We start from the raw sequence: 8277 nt of genomic DNA, 5'->3' as shown, positions 1-8277 counted from the left end.
ATATTACTTAATTTCTAATTTCTTACTGGTAAATGCAGTGTCGATTAACATGTCGATTAACAAAGACATAATGCCCATTGCATCCCATAAAACAACTATTTCAATCACATTTTAGAAAATAAATTTGCTTTAACACTTAATGTTAGGAAAGGCTCAAAATCAGACATGATGTTCCTTGAAATCCCAAAGCAGGAATTTCATTCTAGTTTCACATTCAGCACTATTTCTCACTAGTTTCTTTAGTGAATATAAAGTATTAATTCATTGCCATACTTCATATAGAGATTGATGGATGTTAAACCAACCTGTAATTGCTGAAAATATCACGGCCACTTCTTTAGTAGTCTTTGAAATCAGTTGCTAAACAGTTACAGATAGATAGCAAACAGACAGTTGAAAAATAGCATTCCTTATGTAGATTGAATAGTTAATGTCACAGCCCCATGAGGACAATGCTTACCACATTTAAAGAGATCACTGACATTTCTCAGGATTAAAGAGGATGTGTGAAAGGCCATATCTTTGGTTTTCCATCTTGGTGCCACAGGACATGGGAACCTACTGAAGCCTTACAGGTATGAAAAGATTCAGATCAGCTGGAGAGAGTCCAGACAACAGGAATGGCAAGAAGCTCAGTGTTCTTGCACTGTAAGGGAAGACTGAAAGTCTCATGATGGTCAAAGACAAGTAAGGGAGACTTGGGTTTAGACTTCAGGGAAAATAATTTCTCATGCTGAGAGTAACAAACACTGGGATAGGTTGCCAATAGAATCTGTTGAATTGCACCCACCAGTGGAGAATTTGAAGAATATGTTGTGCAGATACCATCAGGAATAATGTACATATAGATGCTTGCATTAGGAAGTCAGACAGATGGCATCCTTCTGAAACACAGAATCCTTACAGGCAGCCTATTTCTGTCATGGTCATTGTTTTTATGATCTGGCAGTTGACCTGAAGAGTCGAGGGAAAAGAATCTTCTTTTATTTCCTTTTTCCCATTTAATTTTTCATTCCTTTGCTCTCTTCTTCCATTTTGGATCACTTGAAACAGAAACACTTTGCCCTACTGCTGTCTGAGCCTTCAATAAACCTTCTCCCAAATCAGTACAAAACTGTACTCTTTTGTTCTTGCGTGTTTCCTGAGTGTATCCCTGCAAAGTTATATGAAACCCATGAAGTCTGAAGCCTGTATTAGAATGATCCAATTTATAACAGCAAAAACAATTCTGTTCTTGCAGGAGATGTCAAGATTTTCTCTCAGCTTCCAATCTCCAAATTAACAAAAGCAAAAGTTTTACTATGTACAGCCTGAGCCACCATCAGCTTGACCTTTAAAGAGGATTGTCTCTTCCTGACCTGCTCTGGATCCTTTTAAAAATCAGACATATGCCAGAACTTGAACTTGTCTGCTGCTCCTCCAAAAGACCCCAGAAGTTTCATTGTACATTTCCATAGCAGTAGGACTACTTTATTGTACTGGGAAAAAAATTATTTCCCCTCCTTATGTTTTTTTCTTTGCATGACAGTTCTCACAGAATACTAAATAATGCCAGCAGGATTTAAAATCGAATCCAGAATTATTTTAATTACCTTAAATGTTTTACTTTTTTCAAGCTAAATGCATAAGTAGGATCTGCTCAAACATGCCTAGCAGGATGCATTTAAATGCTTCACGCAGATAGGCTGTTCCCTGCTTCCTTGTTTGTTTTCTTTTCCCTTTTTGTTTAAAAAAATCTAGTCGTGAATGAGTGAAAAATAATTATGCAAATATGCTAAATCCAGTTGACAGGCAGGATGCAGGCAATGCTAAAGCAGAGCTGGTAAGCTGAGGGCAACATCTACATTTCAGTATTTATTAGGGGCCAGATCTGAAAAGGCATTTAGGCACCCAGGGAGACAGTCAGCCAGTCAGTCATATTTTAGAGAAACACTTCTGGGAAGTAGGTGTTTATTCCTGTACTATTTTACTGATGCCAGAGTGGGTGAATTAGTTGGCTAAATTAGTAAGCAGGGACACTCCACACTAATCTATGCCATTATTTAGCAGCCGTTTGCCTTTCTATGAAAGCAAAATTCGAGTTCAAAACAAGTGTCATATTTATGCATACATATACGCTCCCACTTTGTATGATTATTGCATGCTGTATGAAGGGAAAGAACATTTTGTACTGCATATAGAAACTCTGCTGGTAATGGTTTTACCTGCTCTTATTGAAATACTGTGGGAAATTATAGATCATGAACTATAATTTCAGTGGTAAAACCAAAAATTATTTCCAAGCCTCTCTGTAAAGGTGTGTCATAAATCAGGGCAAAAAGTATATGAGAAAGGGCTTTGCAGTTAGCTTTTTTCTCCTGGAAGAAACTGAAGAAAAAGTAAAGGAAAAAAGCAGTGACATTGTTTCTGTTTGCAGTTTAGAAAAGACATATTTGTTTTGACACAGCTATTTATGCATGCTGACATTCGTGAAGGGATTTAATCGTAAGAATTACACCATAAGGATGTATGAACTCGTATGTTGATGTATGTTGGTAATTATGAATGAATGAAACAATTGAAGGATTCTAATCAAAATAGACCTTAATTTTATCATTTTTAGTGGCATGCTATAAAACACACAACGGATCTGTGCTGGGTCCGTCCTAGCAAATAGTCACATTACTGACATGGGCAATGGATTAAGGAACAAACACATAACACTGGCAAATGGCATCTTTCTAGGATGGATTCCAAGCACTTGGTCAGACAAGGTTAGCCCTTACAGTGATCCTAAATTGTTACTGAAATAGTCCAAGACCAACAACATAAAATTCTAAGGAGAACTACATTTGGTAGAGTAAGAAAAGAAAAAAAAAAGCCAACCAATCAGTAAAAAAACACTATCAGAAATAGTGAATTTAATAGTCTTATATATGATCAACCTATATGCTGAGTAAAAATGGACAGCATAATTCTGGAGTGCATTAACTGATGGGTCTTAAGGAAGGCATGGAGGTCTTCATATGTAGCAGTGGTTGGGTTTTGTATGTCTACTGGAGGACAGATGCAGAGAAATAAGCAAGATCAAGAAATACTCCTGCAAGAAATACTCCTCCAAGCAAGAGCAGAAATACTGCTGGGAATTTAAAAATGTGACAGAAAATCAAAAGTTTGGGAAATGGAAGACCAAAGAGAAGATCAGTAATCATCCCTTAATATGAAAAAATATTTTACAAAGAGAATGATAGCCAATTGCTCTCCGTGTTCAAACAGTGTAGGAAGGAAATCACTGTCTTAAATTTTGAAAACGTGGAAAGAGATCAAATTATTTAAGATTATATTATATTATGTCTACAAAGAAAAACTTGACAGCCATAAAGACAGTTCAGGGTTGGAGAGGTTGCCTACAGAAGGTATTTAACCTCATAGTTGACAGCATCTATGAACAGATTAAAGATCAGATGGTCAGAATATATTTGACTTCTTGTTAGAGCAGGAAGGTTCAATAGTTGACTTTTAAAGATACCTTTCAGTCCTACCTTTCTATCACTTAAAAATTAATATTCTTAAATTATCCTCATCCATTTATTTAACTGGCTTTGTTTTAAAAGATTCAATGGATTGTATTGATCACTTCAATGTTAGATAATTCATTTGAGATTTGCATTCCAGTTTCGAAGCCCTCATTTAAACAGACAAACAAACAAACAAAACCAACGCTGTAGATAAAGAATTTTTATCTTTCTCAAAAAAATGAAGGATCTGTACAACTCCCTTTGAAATTAAAAGCATGATTTGTATTGATTCAAGAGGAGATTCTCTGTTGCTCAGGATTCAGATTTCTTATATTCTGTCATGGAGAAGTGCACCTGAATTCTCTTCAGAATGAAAATTTCAAGTAGAAGTTAGTGGAACTGGCTAATTAAACACCTTTAGAATACATACACCATCACGTGTCTTCCAATCAAATGTTAACTTTAAATATTATGGTGGAATTCTATCAAATTAATTTGTGCATGGAATTTTCAGAAATATTTCTGGAGGGGCCAGGTATAACCTTGCCACTGAAGCACTGTATCCTCTTAAACTCATGCAGCAAGGCAGCATTTTCAGCAAATTCTTTAGCGTGCACCATTTTTGACTGCTGGTGCCAAAAAATTCTTCATCGTAACCTTACCTGAACCTTCATGTCATGACAGACACATTTTGCGGAGATTAATATCTGTAATCTACATGCAATCTGTAATCTACATTTGGTTTAAAAACAGTAGGATTTACAGAAGGAAACATTTTCCGGGTTTAAATAGACTTTAGACGTGCTTTAAATAGACTCCAGTACATAGCATGCTATAAGTGTTGCAATTACATGCATTTCAAAAGGAGAAAAACACCTTTTCATTTTAACACTCAGTCAAGTTAATTCTTCCTAAAATCAAAGGTAAATCTGGCTATTCTTCAGACATCAGAACTATCTGCAGTGTTGATACCAACAGTCAGCAACAACTGGATAACAACAGCACCATGCAGATTCCTGGCAAGACATACAGCAGCCTGCTAAAAATTATTTTTTATGCTTTTTTTTTTTTTTTTTTAAATCATGAGCTGTCTCTCCCTGCTTTCTTGCTGTCTTCTCCTTCCCATAGCTGCTTCATTCGGATCCCTTCTAGAATAATGATGTTCTCATCGTGCGTATGTGTTTGAGACCTTACTTATACCTTATAAGCTAATGATTGGCTTTTCCCCTCTGAACATGGAGGTGTCAGTAGGTATTAATAATACTGTAAAAGAGATAACAGTATTTCCATAAATTGACCTTCTCTGATGATGACTTCACCCCATTTTCTTCAGTTCCGTTTAATGACTTGAAGAGTGCTCAGTGATGAAACCATTCCCAAGCATGAATTATTCACCACAGGAAAAAAAAGAAGTTCCATTTCACTATTTCCCATCAGTGACTGAACCTCAGTAGGTGAATTGTCTGGAGAGGCAGAACAATCTTTCTGACCCTTGTAAACTTATTCTCATCCTTTTTAAAAATGAGATTACGATAACAACAAAAAAGTAAGTAATGGGTAGAAAAAATGAGCAGAATTTTGAAACATTCATTTCTGCTCTGAAAAAGGAAGTATTCATTTGTGACATGCAGAAGGAAACCCATCTTTTTAAATAGTTTTACTGTATCTCATTAACAAGGAATTTCAGATTTCATCTAAATATACAAACAGGAAAGATCAAATAACTGGATTAGAACCAACATGACCATAAATATTTTAAGTGCTTGACATTACATACCAGACACAAATAAACAATGGAGTAAATTATAATTTATATTTCTAAATATAAAAATATAACCCATCTGCATATTCTGTACTAGCTCTTCAGTTGCACTTTCTGAGAGGATGTGTTCTCTAATATCTGCTCATTTCTTGTGTTACCAAAATAGCAAATTCAACTGAAACTCAGTGTATGGAAGAAATCTCAGCTGGTTGCATGAAGAAGTGTTCCAAGAAGTCCCTCTAGGTATCTGATTGTCCCTGGTGTTGCTCCTCACCATTTCCTTGCCCTCTCAGATCTGCTAAAGGTGCAGCGGTGCAGCCCACATGCTGCTGGGTGGCACTGTCTGCCACTGTGTCATTTTGCTCAGATGGGGAGAAATATGCTCTGGGATGAGCCATAAATTCTCAGCCAGCAAATGAGAGTGCTCGCCATATAGGGGAGCCTGTTTGCAGTTCCAAAAGATCTTATACGTAGGGTTGTCTGTTTTCTGATTATTATTTTGACATACATCACAGCCTTACCAGATTGAAAGTGTGAGCCTTTAGGGGTGCAGCAAGGTCTGCTTAAGCACATACACTGCCATGAATGCAAACTCGGTTTGAATTTATGTTGTGTATAATGTCAGAGTGTAGAGTTTTGGTTTTGTCAGCACAACTAAGTCTTATGACAGTAAAACAGTAAAGGATGTAAATTTTGCAAAGATTTTTGTAAATTACTCTCCCATGCAGGTACATTAAAACACCAAAATAATTCCTTCCTCTTTAAGATGATTCCTTTCAAACGTACCTCTTTCCCTATTGCTATTGGGACACTCGTTGTTAAGCCACAAGACAGAAGGAATGACATGAGGAAATAAAAGGAGAGCTGTTGTATATATGCATCGTAATCTTCTGATACTGGAGAGAGCATTATTGTGTATTAGGAACTACCTGGCTGTTCCAAGAGGTCCCGAATTATGAAGATCTAAATCAAATCTAGTAGACCATCATATTTTAGCAATTTGATGGATTTCCTTTTGCCTTTTACCCTTATTACTGTGTAACTGCACAGAAGTTGTAATTCCTGAAGAGTCCTGGAATGGTAAATGCAGTTCAGGTCTGGGCACTTGCTAGTTTCTGCACTTTGAAAGGTAATTGAATAGGAACAAGTACAAGTGCAATTGAATATGTAGGCTAGAGGCACTAAGTTGCAGCCTCAAAGAGGTCATGCTGAAATGAATTTTTAAAAAGGACTATAAAATTGCATCTAAGATAGATGGGGTGCAAAAGCAATATTTAAATGAAATTGTTATGGATATAAGTCACTTGCCAGGCATTCTAACTATTTCCAACATAAAATATGTTTTCACTTCATATATAAAACATTGTTATTATTCACATCCTGTGTCATGTTAACATATTAAAACTTAAATGTTTAATGCATATATTAAAATTTTGTGTCATCATTAACACCGCTGATGAATACCCTTTAACAAAAATAATGGAAAAGATATGTCAAGGAAGATAATTTTTACAATTAGAATAAAAATATGTAACTTAAAGTGTGATAAGATAAAACCGTTTAATTCAAAGTTTCACAATCCCCTCTCCTTGCTCGTGGGAATCCAACTGCCATTTGTTTTCCTATTAAATGACATTTCAAATACTTTATAATAAACATAAATCAAATCTCCTTTTGAGAAGGCAAATGACAAACTAAATTTAAGGTCTGACTTGCATTTCTATGCCCTACCCCATTCTAAATAGATGAGCAGTTGCTTTATAGATTGTATTTGATGGATAAACAAAGAGAGGCAGTAGGTTATGGGAAACGTGTCACTTGGAACTGACGTCTGCCCTCATAATTCATGAGTGCCTTACCCTGCCGTGTCACCTCCACAGACATCAGTTTCCCATCCTGATTCGCAACATCCAGGGGGAAAGATTTGGTCTTTTTTAAAGTAAAGCTACCTCTTGTAAAATGCATAGCCTCCCTTAACGGGGATGTTCTGCTTTTGTTTGGTCAGGCAGGCAGTGAGAATCACAGAATCACAGAATTGTAGGGGTTGGAAGGGACCTCCAGAGATCATCGAGTCCAACCCCCCTGCCAAAGCAGGTTCCCTACAGCAGGTCACACAGGTAGGCGTCCAGGCAGGTCTTGAACATCTCCAGAGAAGGAGACTCCACCACCTCCCTGGGCAAAATGAGAGAGATGTCCTTGGTACCAGAATGGCATACAGTTACATAGAAAACAAGGCTGGAGGTGCAGAGATGTGCTCAAGAAGTGTGCTTAGACTGTCCTTTGTAAGGGAATGCACGGTCTGGGCGAGACTACTCCAGCAAGTGAGATGCTCAGCATGAGGACATACTGCAGGTCAGACCTCGGAAAGCTGGCGTGTGCTGACTTTGCCATCCCTTTGACCAATTTGGCTGTGATGTGGCATGGTTATGTTTGATTGTGTTATTTCTAGATACGCTTTCTGATCCCTTTCAATTTATTTGAATTAATGGAGCAAGAGTTTACAGTAATTAAGGCTTTACAAGTGGAAAAAGGAAATTAATTATCCTAAAATATTTGAAACCTTCATGATGCAGTATCTTCACATAGAAGTTCCTAGCATTTGCACTGCAGCATTCTCAGCTTTTACATTTTTATTAGCAGTTTTATGAGGATTGGTGCGTTTGCATATTTTTTACCTAAAAATAAAGTCTGATAGCCAAGTGGTTAAAAGATAATTTCTACTTTCATTTAAATGTGGTGCATTTCTTGACCATGCAGCTGCAGAGAAAAATTGAAGTATGTGGCTCTTAAAGATCCAATCAAAATCATAAACTTTAAGTATGTTTTTTTTTTTTCTTCTTTTAAAATGTGTGGGATGTAATCCAGTTTTAGTATTTTGTAGTCTGACTCAAGATGTTTGAAAGCCTGGCATGGGCACTGTATCAATGCTCTCACAATGAGAAGATTGTGTCAGTACATATTTGGAATGACATTTAACCCAAACGCACGCTAAGACAAAATCTTCTACCACAGCATTCA

The sequence above is a fragment of the Lagopus muta genome, chromosome 3 (genome assembly GCF_023343835.1).
Source record: "Lagopus muta isolate bLagMut1 chromosome 3, bLagMut1 primary, whole genome shotgun sequence".
NCBI lineage: Eukaryota > Metazoa > Chordata > Aves > Galliformes > Phasianidae > Lagopus > Lagopus muta.
This window is presented reverse-complemented; position numbering follows the sequence as displayed.